This window comes from Podarcis liolepis (assembly GCF_965112155.1).
Source record: "Podarcis liolepis genome assembly, chromosome: 13".
Classification (NCBI taxonomy): Eukaryota; Metazoa; Chordata; class Lepidosauria; order Squamata; family Lacertidae; genus Podarcis; species Podarcis liolepis.
Genome location: NC_139573.1, coordinates 28,254,739 through 28,275,258, shown reverse-complemented (window position 1 = coordinate 28,275,258; position 20,520 = coordinate 28,254,739). Strand labels below are relative to the sequence as shown.

Here is a 20,520-nt window from a genome sequence, read left to right as displayed (position 1 = left end):
ACATATCCAAGATGTGTGAACATAAGATGCTCCATGCAGGGGACCAGTTTATGTGTATTTCTCCCCTCAAAAAAAGAACTCTTCCTGTCTCACTTTAGGTGTATATTTGAAAGTAAGCATGCCTACCAAGCCACCATGCAAAGGGGCTCATCAGTCAGTGAGCAGTTGAAGTTCACTTTACACCTCAGGAGATGTAAAGTGATATCTCCTACCACACCTTTCCCACAAAGATATAATTCATTGTCTTGAAGACTGGCTTTCTTCAGTGAAACCTCATTGAAACAACCACAGCTTCTTCCATTTCAAAACTCATTTTGAAGCTTTGCTTCTTCTTTTTTGGCACTGACTCTCTCTTTGTTCTTTCTTTCCTCAGCACCAAAATGCTGAAATTCTACTCTATTAAGTTCTGAATCAGACATTTTTGTGTGCCATTATAGGAACTTAAATAAATAGAATGAAGATTCTTAGGACACCCAAATCTGAACAATGCCCCTGTGGTTGTGTGGTGAACTCCAAGTCCTACATAATAGTTTCATCATAAAAACAAGTAATTTTCAAACCACTGCCCATATTCCAAGTGAAGAAAGAGAAACCGCTTGCTATAATTTTAAAAATAGTTCTTTATAGCAGCAGTATCGCTAAAAGTGAGTCCCAAACTTAGATGTACTTATAATATACTCCATCAGTAATACTTGCATTTTTCTGTGAAAAGTCAATGGACAGTTTGCTTCTTGGATGCTTGTTGTCAATGAATGCAGGCTTTCAGAAGGAAAAAAACCACACACAAACGGCCTGCACTTAGCTGAATAGCCTTTGAAATGAAGGCCTCTCTGCTTTCCATCCTCTTAATGGAGTCTCTATCAAAGGCTGCAGGACATAATGCCTGAAATGCTGAAGTTATTTAAATGCTACACCTTAAGTACTTTCCTCGCTACAGAGCACAATACACATCTGCTGTTTTGGTTTGTTTGTTTTTCAAAGGATTTTATTTCCCTTAGCCACAGAATTATGTGTGGGTTGTAGCAAATTATTGCAGTCACAGGCTAAGGAACCTAACGTCTACAGCTGGATCAGTTCCTCAGACTAAATCCATGCAACAACACTGAAATTCCTCCTCTATGTCATAGCTGCCACAAAATATACTTTATCTTCAGTACATTCTTCCTGGACAGTCACATGCCCTCCTTCCATGCTCCCTTAATTGGAGGAAAAAATGAAAGACCCAATTTCAATATCAGAACTCCATGTCAGCCACACACTTACCCAGCTGGCAATTCTCTCTATACAGCAGGATGGTGGATACTTGAATGCAAGTAGTACCGTATTTTCCGCCCTATAGGACGCACTTTTCCCCCTCCAAAAATGAAGGGGAAATGTGTGTGCATCCTATGGGGCGAATGAGGCTTTCGCTGAAGCCTGGAGAGCGAGAGGGGTCAGTGCGCACCGACCCCTCTCGCTCTCCAGGTTTCAGGAAGCTATCCGCAAGCCTTGGGAGCCCACAGGAGTTCTCGCCGGGCTCCCAAGGCTTGCGGACAGCAGCCTGCAGCCCGAAACCCGGGGAGCACAGTGGAGTGCGCCCCGGGCTTCCGGCAGATATCCGCAAGCCTGGGGAGACCGGCGGGAGTTCCCGCCGGGCTCCTGAGGCTTGCGGATAGCAGCCTGTTCTGGGGGCTGCGGTCGGGGGAAGCTCCGGATTCCCCCGCCCCAGCCCCGTGCCTGGGGGAGAAATATATTTTTTTCTTTATTCCCCCCCCCCCAAAAAAAAACCCTAGGTGCACCCTATGGGCCGGTGCGCCCTATAGGGCGAAAAATACGGTAAATACTTTCCAACTTGCAACAGGAGAGAAAAGCTTCTCTCGGTTACTATTATCCGAGTCTGGGCACTGGGACAAAGCAGAATTCTATCAAGATCAGGATCAGTAGTAGGCTGCTTTGTGAGGTACCTACGATAGCTCAACATCAACTGCTGACAGCAGGACTCTAGCCCCGTAAACAGTGGGGAAACCACTGCTCCTGCTCAACAGGCCACCTTGAGCAGAGGTGGAACAAAGTAGTTGTAAAGAAACACACACACTTACCTGCAGCTAGCCTACCAGCTTCTCTACTCGCCTTGTGTATGTTCTCAAACACACAAAGCCAGACAGAACTGGACAGGTTGTAGAACAGCAAATGCTGCTGCCATGCACTACCTCCACAGAACAGTGGTGGTTGCTCCTCCTTGCAGTCATCCAGCAGCACCTCAATCCAGCTCTCACATGAGTGCAAGCACACACACAGCAGCAGCAGCAGAATGGAAGTACCAGAAGAAAAGCTGGTGTGTTTTGAAGTTACTTTGAACACTAGTACGGGTTTTCAGAAGTGATGGAGACTGGGGCTGAAGAAGGGTTGGTACGACAGCTGCAAAACAATTAAATCTTGCCTCCTAATAGAGCCAGTAAGCCTACTGCCACTACAATCATTGGCATCGGAGACAGGCAAGCTATGAGGACAGGGGTTCACTGCAGATCCTTTGCCCAAGAGCCACAAAATCTGGAGCTAGCCATGTCCAGGAAATGCCCCATGGACTAGCACCATTCATTGGGGGGGGGGCTAACCTAGGTCTTCAGATGTTTTGGGGCTATCAACGGCCATCAAGCCCAATGGTCAGGGATGATGAAGTTGTAGTCCAGCACAGATTCCCCATGAAATCTATAAATATTCAGAAAATTTCAATAGTGCTCAGTAAGTTGTCAAATTTGGTAAAATAGTATCTGGCTGCAGAAGTGAAGAGAGGGTTAGTATCACATGTGGGTGCTTTTCCAGAGTCTGGTACAGTTCCATTAATTGAAGGAGGGAGGTCCTCTACATTGTCCCTTGATTTTATGCTCTCCATAAACAAGCAACAGTAGCCCTCCTGTAATGCTGCTAAATAATATATCACTCTAGTTCTCAATACTCTACTGCTGTAGTCTCTGGGAATGAAGCCACAGAAAGGAATTATGTGAGCTCCCAAATGCTCAACTTTTATGCCAACACACAGATTTGTTTTTGTCCTTTGATGTCACCTCAGGCTGGAAAAGATGTTGCTCTTTCTATGTCTTGGACTATTAAGAGCTGCATGGTCCAAGGTTCATTTTCTCAGGTTAAGCAAGTAAGACTTTGTTCCAAAGCCTTTCTAAAGATATACCGGTATTTCTGGCAGTGGAGTGTGGGAAATTATTTACTGGACTTGGACAGTATCAGCAAAGAGAAAACAAGAAGATTTGGAGTTAGGTACCATCAATATGCAGATAACACCAAGCATAACTGATGGTTGAGAATAGAAACTGGCAGGATGAAGACAAAGAATACATAGGTGCAAATCTGCTCAGGTAAATGATGTTCATCCTGTTTTGGACAGAGTTGTACTCTCTCCAAAGGAATAGGCCTGCAGTCTCAGAGTGCTTCTTAAACCATCTCAATCACATTTCCATATTGGCAGAAAGCACCTTCTAGAAGCTTAAGCTGCTTTGTCAGCTGAATACCTATCTGAACTGAGAAAGCCAGGTCTCAGGTCTCATGCTCCGGTGATGGCCAGGTTAAACTACTGTTATCTAGTATACATTGGGTTGCCTCTGAAGACAGTTCAGAAACAGAAGTTAGTTTAGACAATAGCTGCTAAATAACAAAGACCAGGCATTATAAAATTATACTAGTGCTCCATCAACTGCACAGATTCTCAATTCATTTCCAGGTTCAGTTCTCAAGTGCTAGTTTTTAGCCTTCATGGCTTGGCACTAGGATACCCAAAGGAATGTATTAACATGTTCCTATACGTACACTAGGCAAGGCTCTTTAAGTTCTTCCACCACTTGAGGTACAGATGGCTACCAGAGAAAGGGCCTTCCCAGGAAGAGCATTATAAAATCAGGGCACCACCACTGAAAACTCATTTCAGCACCAAACAAGATAGATATTTATTTTCTCAGCCTTTGCAATTCAATTTGACCCGTTAACTGGATTTGTTGTTTTTATGCTGCTTCTAGTGATTTACTGGTTTTAATACAGCTCCATATGCTTTTAATTTGCTTTATTGTGTTTTTACATTTTGTAAGCCAATTTTATTAAAGGGTGGGGTAGAAATACCTCAAAATTTAAATAAGATTTTTTCCTTTGTGGTCTTGGTAATGGTGTGGGCTGAACATCAGATCAGCCAGCATGCAAATGGAATACAACTGGACATATCTATATGTCAAAAGTTGATGCACAGCATTAAAAGTGTTAAATTTAAAAAGATCAGAATTATTGCCAGGAATGTATTCACCCGAAGAACTTTTTTCCTTGAGGACACTATATATACGGTAAACAAACATTTTCCTACAACCTTGCAGACCGCAGAACACGTGTTCTCATTTGTTTTATAACATGTAGTAACTCCAGTGTTTTATGCTATTTAGCATCCTTGTTATAAGCTATAAGAATTTTTAAAAATGAAGCAGGATGCACAAATAGGAATAGGCAGATACTTCCATTCTGTATCAGTTTCACATCCATTCAATAGATTCAATAAGTCTTTCCTGTTCTGTTTTTTTTTAAATGTATAAAATGTACACATGCGTTTTTTATACTTCTCAATGCATTTCCCCAGAAAAGACACGTCTTTCTATGCATTTTTAACTAAAACTGAAAGGCAAAATTTGAAGAAGTGTGCAGTTTAATTAATAGCTGCATTCTGATCCATATACAAGTCTAGGACTGCCAAATTTGTTCACTTGAATCAATGACTGAGCATTTTCTAACTATCATTTTATAACCACGGGTTTTGTCTTTGGATCCATAGTGCCTTCTAAAACTATACAGTTCACCCTTAAAGTGCTGAATTAAGAGTCTAGTATTCCTCCTCCTTTAGTTCAGAACCATGTTTCTTCTACAGAATGAATTAGTTTTTACAGTGATAGGAAGAAATTTATACAGCAAGTTCTTCTAAAACAAATAATTCTAGGCCCATTTTTCCTTTTCAACCTCCTTGCATGAGTTTTAGAGTTTACAGTTTAAGACCAGTTGTGGCTTTTGGATCTTAGGATAAAATGCAAGCTTGGAGCAAACTCCCGAAGGAGATTGCATAAAAGGTTCTTGTAATGACTTTCTTAGAAGCTTCTTTCTAAAAGATAAAAAGCTCCTCATTCAGGAGACACACTGAAGATCTACAAGTTCAAGGTCTCTGCTGTTGCTTAAAACCATTGCTCTCTTCCACATGGAAGCTACCTGTCAACTCAGATTTGTTCATCCAGCAACTGTCCAGGTCTTAAGCAGATAGATCTTCTACAAGACCTCCTACCAGATATTTTAGCTGGAGATACTAGGGAATGGACCTAGGACTTTCTACATCCCAACATGGACTCTACCACCTAAGGTTCCTTTCCATCACAATAATCTTTACAGATAACTAAAAGGTTCTCTTCTCTTTTTAAGAATAAGTAGGAGTCTCTGAAGACATGTCTTGATAACAGAAACAATGGCTTATATCAGGTTGCATCCAGCATAGAATAGAACTATTTAAATTAATGGTCATTATTAACTTTGGTCTAGTAATTTCATTGGGTCTACTCTGAGTAGAACATAGCTGGCTACAACCCACTGAGTTGGCACACCCACTACAGAATTAATGAAACTGTCAATGCTGATTTAAGGAGGCAGGTTAGGTTTTTTTAAAGACATTCTTATATTTACAAATATAGCAGAGAGATGAAAAGCAAATAAAACCTAATAATTAAAAAAACCACTGCCAGCTGATAATAACAATAAGTATATCCCATCAATCCTGGTTTATATGTACAGTAATTATATGTACAGAATTAATAAAGACAGTCCAAATAGGTATCTAAACTAATTATTACAAGCCACGTGTTCAAATACAGAAAGGGCAGTGAGATCTTCAATCCAATGGGTGATAGATGGCAGTATAAGTCTCTTAGACACCAAAGGACTCATAGAACTCACTTTTGTTGTCATTCTGTTAGTTCAATATAATTTATGAGTGCAAATATTAATGATTTTCTCAAAACAAAGTTGATATGAGCAGTAACTTCTGACAAGAAACAAACCATTACAGGACATGCCCACATCATAAAGAGGAATTTTCAGCATTACACTGCCAACATCTAACTAACAAATCTCTTCCTATAAGAGCACTGTGATGTCCAACATACTGGAAACACCAATTTTTGTTGTATCACTCTCAATTTTAAATCTAACGAAACACTGCATATACATGCAACCTTCGATTGACTGAGCTGAATGGAATACTTTAACCCTCTGTTCCATTCAACTTTAAGATCCTGGACATAACACTTTTTAAAAGAAGAACATTATTCAAGGCGTACATTTACATTAGCATGCAATGATCACTCTTTTACAAAAAAAGTAAATGCTATGAGAAGGCTGCTAAGTTTATGAAGTATTTTTTGAAATATGAAGTTTTGTTTTGTTTTTTAATAGCTGCTTCTGATCAAGAGTATGTTCACACTCAAAAATGCATCAGGCATAATAAAAAAGTAGACTAAGTTTGTGAATTATATAATTATCTGCAGCAACTTTTGAGGTTTATTTCTTCGTTTGTTGCTGTTCTGCATGAAATCTACACACACACCCCAGCACAAAGAGACTATCAAACAATGTGTTTTTTTCTTTGAGAAATATTGGGCCTAAAATTTGATAGGCTGCACAAGATACAATATATGCAGATCAGCAAAATAAAAATGGCATACCACACGGTATGCATTTTAAATATATTTTAATGATAAAATTAGTTTAAAACAATTTGGTGTTGACATATTGAGGAGGGCGTTATGTGCATGCACATACCTCTACCTTACTTCGAAAGTATGAGCTATGAGAACTCTTCTTTACAGGGAATGGAACTCTCAGTCAAGATACAATATATCTACCTTCTTGTTGTTGGCTTTTGGGGGAGCAATACAGGGAAATGGGTTTCTACTTATAATACATTGAAATAATGCAAACAACTTGGTGCAAGTGTGGAAAACCCATGTTGTCTCCGAATTTGATGTATTTAGGAATGACGCTTGAAAGCAATGTTTCATAAGTATAGTGGTAACTTCAGTTGAGTTTCTTGTGCAAATTAGGCTGGAACTCTAAACACACTTAGCAGTAATAGACCTCACTGAACACAGTGGAACTTCCTTCCAAATAAACATGATAGTATTGCTCTGCTATGCACGGGTGAGGTTGTCTCTGCCTCTTGGCACTGCAACCACAAATACATCTACTGGAATACTCAGAGACACACCAGTTAGAAGGAACTAGGGGAAAACCTGATGGCCACATCAGCTTTTTCCTTGGTTCCAAACAACCCAAGAAATAAGAGTTTCTCCAGCTAAAATACCTGTATTAGCTGGTGGCAGGAATTTCCCTAAATTTCTTCTAAAATATTAAATAAAATGCAAGGATGATGCAAGACCAAAATCTGGCTAACTCCAGTACCAGATCCAAGAGACAGAGCTCTTTTCTTATAACCATAAAATTAAAGTTTTGCAATGCATCTAAAGGGATTACCACCAAGTATGTTCAGATGCTATGCTTTCATTCATGACTGAAGTAGAATAGAAAGAAGTCTTAATAAATAATGTATTAGAGAGCTGGTGTAGTGGCCAAGAAGTTCCTTCTTCAAATCTCACCTCAGCTATGAACTCAGAGAACAGTCAGTCCCTCATCCCCAATTCCCACCTGTAGCATAGGGACAATAAACTAACCTACCATACAGGATTGTTTTAAGAATTAATGACATCATATGCAAATGATTTAAACAGTCTAAAGAACTATAAATTAACAACCATGGATTAGGGAAGTTATAGCACATACACTGACTATTTAAAAGGCTGAATAAATATAAGGACAATCCCAGGAATCTTTTTTACCCTAGAAGTCTATGATCTCACCAGCCTAACCATGCAGCCCTTGCTGACAAATCAGTGGCATTACTTACCAATATAGTAGTTTATTTGCACATTACAATGACCAATTATCCCCACTAAAAAAATGGAAGATGCAGCATCAATTACGGGAAAAATCCATAATAAAAATGTGTTTCTATATTCATTCTAGCAAGGCATCTATTTTAATGCCAATTCTGCTGGTAGACAAAAGGGTTTTTTCCTCTCTATCCCCACCCAAAACTACAGGAGCATACCACAGTCTTTACCCAATGAGAACTGCACTTTGCATCCATGTATTCTAGCCTAGCAGGGGCGTGACCAGCTGCTGCTATTACACTCAGATCCATTTTTCTCTCAGATAAAACCATCTGAGACAGAGAGAAAAACAATGAATGCACAGAATAATCAAGCTGGAATCTTTGGGTGACTATGATTCTCTAGAAAGCTGTGTGCGCCCCCCCCCCCAAGCTCTCCACCACATCTTGATCAGGAATCATCTATCTCCCTGTTATATTTCTGCTCAGAACAGTAACTATTAACATAATAAGCATGGAGAAGGGGGAAAGTCATTTTCATTCTCTTTCAACTCACCAGTCTTGTGCTACTGTAACACCCAAGAATTAAGAATCCTAAATATAAATCCCATAATACTGACCCATATAGAGGAACAAAGCAACTCAGCTCTTAGAAAAGAGTACCGTGCAGGTCATTTACTCTATCTCCGATTTCCACAATGGAAAAAAAATGCTAACACAGAATACATTTTGCTTTCTTAGGCTATTTTCCCCAATATCATAATTATCTAAGCAATACTAGAAATATGACATGGACTGCAAAACATGGCACCACTGATATGAAGGAGAGCCCACCCTTTTTCTCTCTCCAAGATCCACACCTACTGCAGCACCAACAGCCTATCATTCGCCATCACCCTCACAATCAAAACCAGTCTCCCAAGCAGGAAACCAAACCTATCAGAGACAAGAGATGGGGGGAAATGACAGTTAACAGGGTCAAAAAAGGGGTTCCTTAAAATTCACCTATAATTCCAAATGAAGTTAGCAGATCATTTGTTAAATGATAAAATAAAATGTTACATATGGATGTTTTTTTAAAAAGAAAAAAAGAAAGTGTGCCTCAAATTGCAAAAAACAAGCAAAAACTGCATTCCAAGCAACTTATTACTATACAATGTTATTTATTTCAAAAAAAAGAATAAAAGTAGATGTTGTTGTTGCAAAATATTTATAAAGAGATACATACAATTAAGCCTACCCTTGAGATCCTAAGAGACACACCCCTACTGCCCCATTTTGCATTAGGATTACAAGCCTCTCCACTGAATGATGAGATGGAAAGGAGCCCTAATAAAGCTACAATAGACCAGGGAGGAAAATAACATATTTGTACTGCTACACGCACTGGCAGGTGGCGAGTGCGTATTTCTTTGCAATAGGGCTCCTCTTTTCAGAGGCAGGGGTGTGGTTAAAGGAGAAGAGATGAATGCTGTTCAAATTGCTGCAATTAGGAGAGTTGTATAATTGTGAAGAGAGCATTAAGAGATCTACCGACATCATATGCAAACGGAATTACGCCGCGTACTGAAGCCATCGGATCCAAAGCTATATTGCATGGCGCGGCGCCTCTCCCTCCAGCCACTGCAAGCGCATTCACTGCGTAACCGCACGCACCTGTACGCTTAACGCACCCCCGCCCGTCCATCCCCACCACCCAAAGGTTTGCAAAGTCTGAAGGCCCTCGGTGCAGCTGCTCTCCTAAGAGCAGATCGCACCGTGCTGGGAAACCCTACCTGGCGCTACGGCTGCTAATGCTGCTGCAGGGAGAGCTCTCTGGAAAGTCTCGCTCACCAAAGCCGGGAGGAGGGGGAGTGACAGGAAAGAGGGAGAGACAGACAGAAAGAGAACGCGCCTATCTAGCGACGGGAGCGCGCACAGGCTCCGGAACCTTCCCGAGAAGAACTCGTATATGCGCGCTCGCAAGGGCCCTCCCAGCTCCTCGAGAAATAAGGTTGCTCCCACAATGAAAGGCTGCCCGAGATAGCTCTCCCACGCAGGCGCACAATGCCCGCCCGTCTCATCTTTCAGACACCTCCCTACGACCGTGAGCGCATGCGTGGAGGCTTTACACCGACTCCCAATGTGTTCTTTGTCTTCTTTAGAAAAGCCGGGTTTAAACAAAAAACACACCAAAAAACCTCCTTTTGGAGCCGCGCAGGCGTGAGCGCTTTTTATCAAATAATAAGAGTTACCGTTCTTTATGGTGCATGGGACGCAAGGTCAGCGCAGTAGGATTACAGACAAAGCAGTGTTTGTTATAGTGCCATAATTAAGAGTGTGGTGCCCCACTCTGAAGTCATACTGGAAAGCGTTTTGTAACATCCCTGCTCCCAGAACACGCATGTTTACACTTTGGTATATACCATGGGCGTCCGCAAGGGGGCGCATTGCTCCCTCATTGGCCATAATCCCCAGATTCCCAATCTTACTTTTTAAAAATGAAAGATCCCAGCACTTGTAGAAGCAGGAATATGAAGCCAAAATGTGCAGGCATTTTTGTTTTGTGAGGAACTAGCCTCTCCCATCTGTCTGTATTTTTAGCCAATAAATGAAGTCATACTAATGACTGACATTTAGGAAAGCAAATCTTGCCAGCTAAACAAAGAGCAGGCTAGAAGACCAATTGCCTAGAAGACTCTAGAGGGAAAAAAATCTTCGTTTGCTTTTAAGCATTTTCTACTGTTCTTCCCTGTGGAAAAGTGATTGCTGCCCCATAAAAAACAACTCATTTATCCAGGATTTTAGTATCACTGTGACTGGGAAGTAGTGTGTCAACCCAAAACAAAAGGTAATAGCAAAGACAATATATTTCTAATGTGGATCTTAATTAGATCCCCCCTCCCCAGTTTGTAATCATTTAAAAAACACTGTACCAATACATACATAGAGACAATTCATCATTATTATGCCCATACTAGGGACGCGGGTGGCGCTGTGGGTAAAAGCCTCGGTGCCTAGGACTTGCCGATCGAAAGGTCGGCGGTTCGAATCCCCGCAGCGGGGTGCGCTCCCGTTGCTCGGTCCCAGCGCCTGCCACCCTTGGGTGCAAGTAGATAAATAGGGACCACTTTACTAGTGGGAAGGTAAACGGTGTTTCTGTGTGCGGCTCTGGCTCGCCAGAGCAGCTTCGTCACGCTGGCCACGTGACGCGGAAGTGTCTGCGGACAGCGCTGGCTCCCGGCCTCTAGAGTGAGATGAGCGCACAACCCTAGAGTCTGTCAAGACTGGCCCGTATGGGCAGGGGTACCTTTACCTTTATGCCCATACTGCAGAGGGCAGGGCTGTGGCTGGGAGAGTGAGTTATGCCAGTCCTGCAAAGTAACCAACTGCAACTGTTGTTATATGCCTCTTGCTGGGAGAGGAGAAAGTATACAACAACCCTGAATGGTAGTCCAATGTTATTATCCTGGTGTATTGGGGTTGTTGTTTTTTTAAAGGGAAATGCATTTTGGAGTGGGGGTTGGCAGCAAAATTAAGGACTAGAGGGAACAAAGTAGCGAGGGCAAGCATTCCTGGGAATGCCAATGTCACAGATATTACTTTTTATTAATCATTCATAATTTAGTATCTATCATACCTTTCAACATTACACAAATTAAAATAGGAACACGTACTATTATTGCATCAAGGATTGCTACCTGAGCACCCCTCCTCCTTTATGCTGTTACTTGTTGACGGAGGCTTTGCTTTGCTTCCTATATTGTGGGCCAGGCCAAAGGGTAAACAAACATGGTCAGAAGCAAGGGTGCACAGAACAACTAATGTGAATTTTACCTTTGTAGGGTAGACTAGTTTCTACACAAACACCCCTACCACCACCTCCTCTCTCCTTCATCCAGGCAACCAAGAGGCAACATCACAGTTCAATGACACATTCCAGTCAGGTAACAACAAGGAGGGCCCATCCCATCTTGCCACCTGAGGAGAAACATGAATGTGCCAACCCCTGACACTAGATCACCTCCCCCCCTTACTGAAACCTGCCAAGTGGGGGGCGTTCTGGCAGCAGAAGTGGTGGGGCAGGCGGGCGGAATGTTGCCTCGCACTTCTACTGCCTAAGGTGGCCCTCTGCCTCATGGGTGGGCCAACTGTGAGTAACAACACTCAAGGAGGGTGTAAAGCAGGGCCAGTGAGAGCTGTAACTTGGGGAGAGTCCCAAGGGCCATACAGAGAGGCCCAGTGAGCCACTTTTGGCCAACAGCCTGAGATTTCCTATCTTTGCCCTAAAGGATGCCTTACTTCTTCTGTTTGGCTTGTGCTGCACTAAGTGATAGTGGTGTCCAGAAAGTCAGCCTACTGTGTGGACTGGTCTGGTCTTCATTTGATGATGGGTGGAAGTTGTTGAAGTACTGTTGCAATTTCTCAAGGAGCCTCCTTTCCTTGGGTCCAAATTATTAATATTTCATTAATCTATCACAAGTAGTGAAGAGATAGTTAAGGAGACTACTTGGTTGGATAGTTGTTTATCGGAGCTTATGGAGAAGGGAAGCAGTGCAATGGTGTTTGCTTTTTAAACAACCCAAAAAGCTTGAATCTAGCCACGTTATTTAAAAGTTTTTTTAAAAGGTGCTTACAGCACCTGTAAACCTGTAGATTGACCACCCCATCTACAGCATATGAAAAGGCAGGATGCACTCCAGATTATTGCCATGCAGCTCAATCCTATAGTCAAAAGTAAATGCAATGGGCCTTACGCACAGGTAAGCTTGTACATAATAGTTGCCAGCCTCTGTTCCTGCACGTGCATTTGCAGGATAAGCACTAAAGCCATAGGCATCTGCCTCAAATTCATATTTAACTTATGGATACTTGAAACAGAATAGTGAAATCTCAGTTTGTGTCATGCTGTCTGGCATTGATCCCCTTCTCAAGTTCAGGGGAACAAAAGGGTTTGGAGGCACCTCTCTTTGAGGAGTCACCCCGTATTGCCAGACCTTCCAGGCCAGAAGTTGCTGCTTTACTGGACTTATTCAGATCTAGGAGACACACATGCAGTGTAGTCCCTTGTAAAGTGTTTCTTAGGAGCAATAGTGTGTTTTTAAACTACCTGTTTACACAATTTCTTCTACCTGATTTTACATATTCTCATGCAAAATTAGAGACATGTAGTTAATGTTGGTACAAATTTTTAAAAAGTGCATTGTTATAAAGAATATTATTTGACTTTTCTCACTATGTTTCTGTGATTCTTGTTCTGTTCCCAAATCATTCTTGATTTTTTTATTTAATGATTAATCAAAATGGGAGGAAACACAATTAAATACTTAGGGTTGTCTTACTAGGGAAACCTCCTGCAGTTTTCCCATCCCTAAATCCAATTACAGGGGATAAGTAACCATGGAATAGGATGGCAATAATTCTTTTGAAGAAGCTGCAGTAAGTAGCTAAACCTAAGGAGCATTATCTGAACGACTAAGCACTAGAAACTTAAGGAGGAATTTATTTGTTGCCTTTTTTAGATACATCATTATTATCACTAATAAAGCACAGTGTTGAGAGGTCTTGCATATGGAAATCAATCTCAGGTTGACAAACTTGTCCAGAACCTATATACCATTAACAATGGTATCAGTCTCCAAGTATTTGAACTTCAAACAGAGAATCATGTTGTAAATTGTATACCTTGTTTCTCTATGACCTCTCAGTCTGTAAAGAGGTACATTATTGTATTGTACACCATTCCTGCCCTTAATTACTACTGCTGTGAATGGTCAGTTAATTGAATTGTCACAAATTTTACTTTCTGCATTTAATCATCTGACCATACTGTTTACTATTTTCTCACTGTACACCCTCATGTATGTACCTACCAACTAAATATGACAATACATGTATTTGATGAAGTGGACTCTAGACCACAGATACTTATACGGTAATAAATTTCTCAGTTCTTAAGCTGCAATAAAATTCTAAAATGCTATCTTCAGCAAGCATATAAACTATCATGCCAATATATCAGTCCTCATGGCAGATACTCTATTGTATTCTCTTTTGCATACTTCCTGTTCCCCTGAAACATGGGTGCAGGGGTCAAGTTCGGATTCATCGTTTAAATGCAGGCTGTTATCTGAGCATGTGTGCCAGTTTCCATGTTGATGTCTCAAGACCAAATAACACTTTATACTAGTAAATATTTGTTTCCAGCACGATGTTTACTGATGTAACAAAGAATATTAGGGTAGGGGGCACTCACAGGGGAGAATCAACATGAGGGAATAAGGACTGCTTAACTCTTTCTACACCAACTGGTGCTCTTCTGCAAATGTACTCATCTAACCTATTTTACTTTCAGCCAGCTTCAACATTAAAGATAATCAGGAACTAGAGAATCCACACATTAGAAGGTAGCAGAATCTTACATTGAATGTGAAAAGTGCCATAGCATAACATTACAAGGGGGGAAATTACTTAGGTTAGAGGGAATCAAAGTAATTAGAAGCAAGCACAAGAGACAACAAGCTACAAAACACAAACTATGTGCATAAAAAAATAAGAATGATAAAAAAGACATGACTGTTGACATGTTTTCAATGCTGGCATAAAGAAAATTTTGGGGGTGGGGTGAGGGAAGCTGAGGGAAACACAGTGGAGAAGAAGTCCATGCTAAGGTGATCACATTTCTACCCTCAGTTGCTGAAGAAGCAAACCAACAGCATTCTAGAGCAGCTGTTCACCAATTTTCCCAGAGAAAGGTTATGCGCAGCCACATCTAGGGATGTCAGAGAACACTGATAGAAACAGAAATTGCAATCACTGATGTCTGCTTATTTGTCCCATGTCCAAAAAAACAAATCAATCCAGAAAAAACAATTCCTATTCATTGCTGTTCTTGTCTTCAGTCCAAACATTACGTAATTTATGTTTTCCCCTATTTGCATTAAATTTCCTTTGCAGAGATACATTGTGTAATAGGGCCACCATACCAGCAACAAATCATGTTGAAATAACTGTAGAGCTTTTCCTTAAAAAAGCTCAACAACTTCAGGCGCTCAACAACTTTTGAGGTGTCATGGTTTTTTAAATATGGCAACCCTAGAATAATAGCATTAAAATAATTAATTAATTGCATAAAATTCTGCTGCAGTGAACAGTGATATTAATACAGTAATGTTGTTTTTGTTGCAAGCCAAACTGCAGCAGAACAGGAACAGCGCTACATGCAACAAACACCACTTGGACTGAAAATCAATAACTTTTTACATCCCTAGTCAAATTCTATGCACACTTGCTTGGACATATGTCCCTCTATATACAGTCTTACCTTGGTTTTCGAACAGCTTAGTTCTTGACCGTTTTGGCTCCTGAACGCCGCAAACCCAGAAGTGACTGTTCCAGTTTGCGAACTATTTTTGGAACCTGAATGTCCGATGGGGCTTCCGAGGCTTCCAATTGGCTGCAGGAGCTTATTGCAGCCAACCAGAAGCAGCGCTTTGGTTTCTGAATGTTTTGGAAGTCGAGTGGACTTCTGGAACAGATTCTGATTGACTTCCAAGGTATGACTGTACAAGACTTATTTCCTTGTAAGTGTGCATAGAAGTGTGCCCTTCAAACCTGTGTGTTCCAATGAATAATAGTCCATATTAGGGGGCTTACACAATTGGATCCCCATAAAACCTTCAACCATGTCAAGATGTCCTGCCTATCCCCATCCCTGCCAGAGGCTAGACATATTTGTTTTCTGTTGGTGACAAGCAAAAACATAGGTACTAAAGGAGAATTCTATAGTCTTAACCCTGTAGTGCATTAATTAGACTTAAGCACATTGCTTATATGAGACTGGTTATCCCACAATCTGAGGGTGACTGCCAAAGGAAGTTTGGCAGTTATAGTTTAAGTTCTGTTTGATGAGATGGGACTAGTTGAGTGAGATGTTATAACTTTTTTTCAGTTAATGGAATTCAAAAAGGTATTGGGGTTGGGATTACAAGGAACAAAGTATCAATTTGTTGGGGTCTACCCCTCTTTTCAATGAGAGAAAGGGCAAGAGTTATTCAGTGTAAAAAGGCAAAAGAGCAGGCATCAGTGGGAATTTCTGGAAGGGCTTTGATATTGTTCTGAAACCGTGACATTTTAAATACTAAGTAAAATATTAATGGAGACATCACAGTGTCTACCTCATGCAGGAATAGAGGCTTGACAGGGGGAGGAAATAAATGTCTCACTAATAGAGTTCTTTGACTGTCAGCAAGCATGTGGATGCAGGGTAGGGCTATCAATGGCTGCTAGTGACGATATACCTGAGACCAGGGAAAGGGCCCTGCTGTGGGTGAGAAAAGAAAAGCCAAGGTGGAAGACAGAATGGTGTGGCTTATTATTGTGTGTTGTATATATTTAAATTTACTTTGAAATTACTTGGAGTCTGTGAGATTTAAAGGTAAAGGACCCCTGCCAGTTAAGTCCAGTCGCGAATGACTCTGGGGTTGCAGCGCTCATCTCACTTCACAGGCTGAGGGAGCCGGCATTTGTCCACAGAAAGTTTTTCTGGGTCATGTGGCCAGCATGACTAAGCCACTTCTGGCAAAACCAGAGCAGCGCACAGAAATGCTGTTTACCTTCCCACCGGAGCGGTACCTATTAATCTACTTGCACTTGGACGTGCTTTCAAACTGCTAGGTTGGCAGGAGCTAGGTACAAATCCAAATAAAAATATTGCGGAAGTCAAGCTACCCTTAGGGATATAAAATGTATCCTGTGAAATGCATTCAAGACAGGGCAAGTATACTTGTGCACTACTTCCCTATAATATACACACTTTTCTTATAAATCCAATCAGCATTAATCACTTGAAATAGATTCAGAGAAGCACTTCTTCTTTCATCTAAATATTTAATTGCCTAATCAGCAGCACTTAGGGATCCTACTTGAAGCATTAAAACATTGGATAAAATATATGCTGATACCCTGGGAACTGAATTGGGAGAAGCATTTTCCAAGTATTTCAGCCACATGGTAGAATTAACATTCATACTCATAGGTAAGTTTTGAAGCACTAATTTATAAAGTATGATACAAGCTTATCAATACAGAGTTATTAAAGACATTTCACAGGAAGGGTACTACTACTCAGAAGAAGAGATATTGCTTACAAGCAACTCTCTGCCACAGTCACAGGATTTGTCCGATTTAGGGTCCCTCCATGACTTTAAAAAGGTTAATTGGTTCACAATATTAAGCTTATTTTCCCCTTAGACATAACCTTTGCATTCCAAAGCTATAATATTTTGTGCCACATTTTTGTTACTTTGGGCGGGGGAGGGGAACTACCTATTTGGTTCCTGCAGCAACATATGTAAATAGTTTGCATTACTCTCAGGAGATCCACTTGGTGTGCTTATGGTAGGTGTCTTAACGATACTATAAAGGTGTGCATATTCATACTCATCCTGAAGTAGACAAAGGTAGGGGTCCCCATGCCTGTGAAGAAGACACAACCACTGGCAATTTTTAGTCTGATATACCGGTATGTTTGGGCATACAACAAGAGTGATTACTTCTCTTAAAAGACAAAAAACTATCTTTTGTACTTTAAGACACATATAAAACAAACTAAAAGAAAGGTTGCTATATTTTTCTCTAAGCCCTGATTCTGTGCCTTCAACAGCCGTCTAACCCACAGAGATTTAACCAGTAATATTTTTCTCAATGATATGATGGATTCTATGAAACGACTTCAGTGGGCACTTTTGGCTCATAACTAAATGTTGCTGACCATAGTTAAACCCAATACCACAGAACATTAAATAAAGTATTTCCAGACATGCATTTTACAAGCTCCCTCTTGCTCTTAATGTCTCTGTTAGTCAGATCTTTAAAATAATGTTTCTGGCTGCATAATTTGATGCTTCTCTTTCTTTCTGCAATTATACTTTCTATACTGTTCTGGAAATCCTACAGATATTTGGGTTCATTTGGCCCATTGTGTGGTTAGCAACAGGTTAACACTAACCTCTAAACTTGAATGAAATCCACTACATTAATATAAAAAAGCCTACATTTGTATTGCATTTAACCACTCTCTCAGATGATTTATTCTAAGTCAGAGCTGCTAGATGTATCACATGAGTGATCTTGCAACACACATACTGTATCTCTATGTGGATTGGTATTATTCTCCCCCCTTTTATGCAATTATCTGCAAGGCAAAACAACATAAACATGCATACCAATATTTATTCTAATTACCTTATAAAAGATTCCTTTGAATACTTTTTCCTGCGATTCACCATTTAACCTCTTCCCAGATTTTGTACTCTTCAAAGGCAAATTCCAGTTCTGTAGATCACGTTTTTCTTGTTTGGTGTGCAGAAAACTCTCCCAAAGTGCTTCCAGGTATCTGTCAACCTGCAGACAATATGGACCCTGCTCAGTAGCTATGCAGCACTTGATTGCTATTATTTATAAAAAGCATACATCCCTATGGCACTCAGTGTAGCAGGAACACCTGCTGAATAAAACACACAGCCCCCACTTGATTACCAGAAAGGAACACTTTCCCCATTGTACAGATGGACAAACAAAGGGTTAAATGACTCCCCTAAGGTTCCACAATGAGTCTGTGACAGAACTGTCTGCCTAAGGTATCCGTATGATCTCTGTCACCATAGCAGCCAGCTAGCCAGCTAACCTCACAATTGGTGTATTTACAATCCCCTTTGGGGGTATTATCCCTCATTTTTTATTACAGAAAATTGTAAAGTCTGCGTAAGTCCAGAACCTGCAAAAAAATTAAAAACTTGTCCCACACAGATGATTTGAGGGAGTAAGTAGCCTATGTCTAGTCTTGTCTCAGATGCCAGCAATTTATGTATTTAGGCAGCTTGAGTCCTCCCCCTCTAATGCATTTCAATTAATTTTAAATAATGGGAACTTAGAAAAAGAAGAAGTATCCTTGCCAAATATTTCCCTTATATTAGAATATATATTATTTCAAGTTACACAAGTTAGAAACTCAACATGTATTTATTAGTTCACTGACCGGGTGATGGACCAGAATGAAAAGCAGGAGGAGACAGAGAAACTGACAACACATTGTAGCAAGGATGCTAGTGAGAAAATTTGTTTCCCAAATATGAGTAGATGTGAATTAGAAGTTGAATGCTACCATTTGAAACATGAAACCTGCTACAAATTCTCAACAGTGTCAGTATGATGGACAGTGTGTTGCCCTTCCAGCCCCACATGTAGGAACAGAACCGACACCAGGTTACTTTAGAACCAGCCCTGCCACTCCTGATACAAAAAGCAGCAGTGGGGATATAGTTTAATTGAATCCATGGCTCCTAGGCATTCATTATTGAAGGGTTTAATATTTCAAATCTTAACAATTTTCTTTGGCTCCAAACATTCAAGTTCCATAGTGCTTCAAGAAATGGATACAATAGCCCCATTGTTATTCCCTTTAGCCTCCTAACAACCTTATGAGACAGGATATTCCAAGGCTCTCTATGAACTTTAGGGATCAGCAGATATTGAAACATGGATCTCCTACAACCAAATTTAATCTAGTGTAGCATATAGTTATCCAATATGCAAATTATGTCAGTGATATGCATTTTTGTTAACCACATACACTATGGTTCATTATATATTTACAGTAAGGCCTTCAGTTATTAATCAGATGGCCACCCGTCACTAAAGTATATTATTGTGATACTATGCTCTATCCAGTATCAGTATATAGCAATTAAACTGTCCCCCCCCCCACCCAGTTATAGCTGTCTATAATAAACATAGCAGCTCCTGAAGTATAGCAGACAGGATCAAGCTACCAGTACTTTTGTTGTCAGAAGTCAGACCACCATCCGTGAATGGGCTACTGACTTGCAAGTTGCTGGTTGCTGAGATACTTGCAAATAATGATGGACTACATGGATCCTTATCGTCATCTGATGTTGAATTTAACAACTTATGTGGAAGTGTTCTGGGGATAACATGAAATAGTAAGCCTTGCCTGTTAAAAGGAAATACTCAGTGGACAGATGAGGTTTTCAGTGGTAATGTGGCAAAATAGTTTCAGCAAACTTTGTTGTTGTTTAGTTGTTTAGTTGTGTCCGACTCTTCATGACCTCATGGACCAGAGCACGCCAGGCAACTTACTCAGACATATAATTTATGTACCTAGATTTGATGTAATCAGTCCCAAGGAGACACCTTGGAGGGGCTGCTTAGATCAGGGCATGGGGTAGGAGAAGCCTATTGACGATGCTGGATTGGGAAAGCTGCATGGGGCCACAACAATCTAAGAGCTCTGGAAGCTAGAATGCAGATGAGGAGGGTCACAGTGGGTTTTCATCCCGATGCCCCATTTCAGTCGCACACCCACTTTTGACTCAAAGGCAGCCCCTGCCTGCCATGCCTCCTGTACCACTGGAGCCTTCGCCTCCCACAGCCTGTGCCTCTTTGCTCTCCAAGGAGGCATTTGATTCCCATTCTGGCTCTAAGGCAGCACTGTCAGGATCCTGTCACCTAGGACGCAAAGATTCCAGCACCAGTGTGAATAGACAGCTCATGTTCAGCCCACCAGAAAGAGT

The 20,520-nt window shown here is 40.9% G+C and overlaps 1 protein-coding gene across 13 annotated transcripts in view; it reads right to left on the bottom strand.

Annotated features, from left to right (window-relative positions):
- MAPT (microtubule associated protein tau) overlaps positions 1 to 20,520 on the bottom strand; it is an 85,369-nt gene that overhangs the window by 62,223 nt on the left and 2,626 nt on the right. For 5 of the 13 annotated variants that reach the window (XM_083471655.1, XM_083471652.1, XM_083471665.1 and 2 more), the window contains exon 1: positions 9,843 to 10,029. The gene's annotated coding sequence lies outside the window, so the exon portion shown is untranslated. Of the gene's footprint in view, positions 1 to 7,963; positions 8,089 to 9,842; positions 10,030 to 18,172; positions 18,576 to 20,520 lie in introns of those variants that run through there. The other 8 variants (XM_083471663.1, XM_083471664.1, XM_083471660.1 and 5 more) reach the window with 6 other exon arrangements.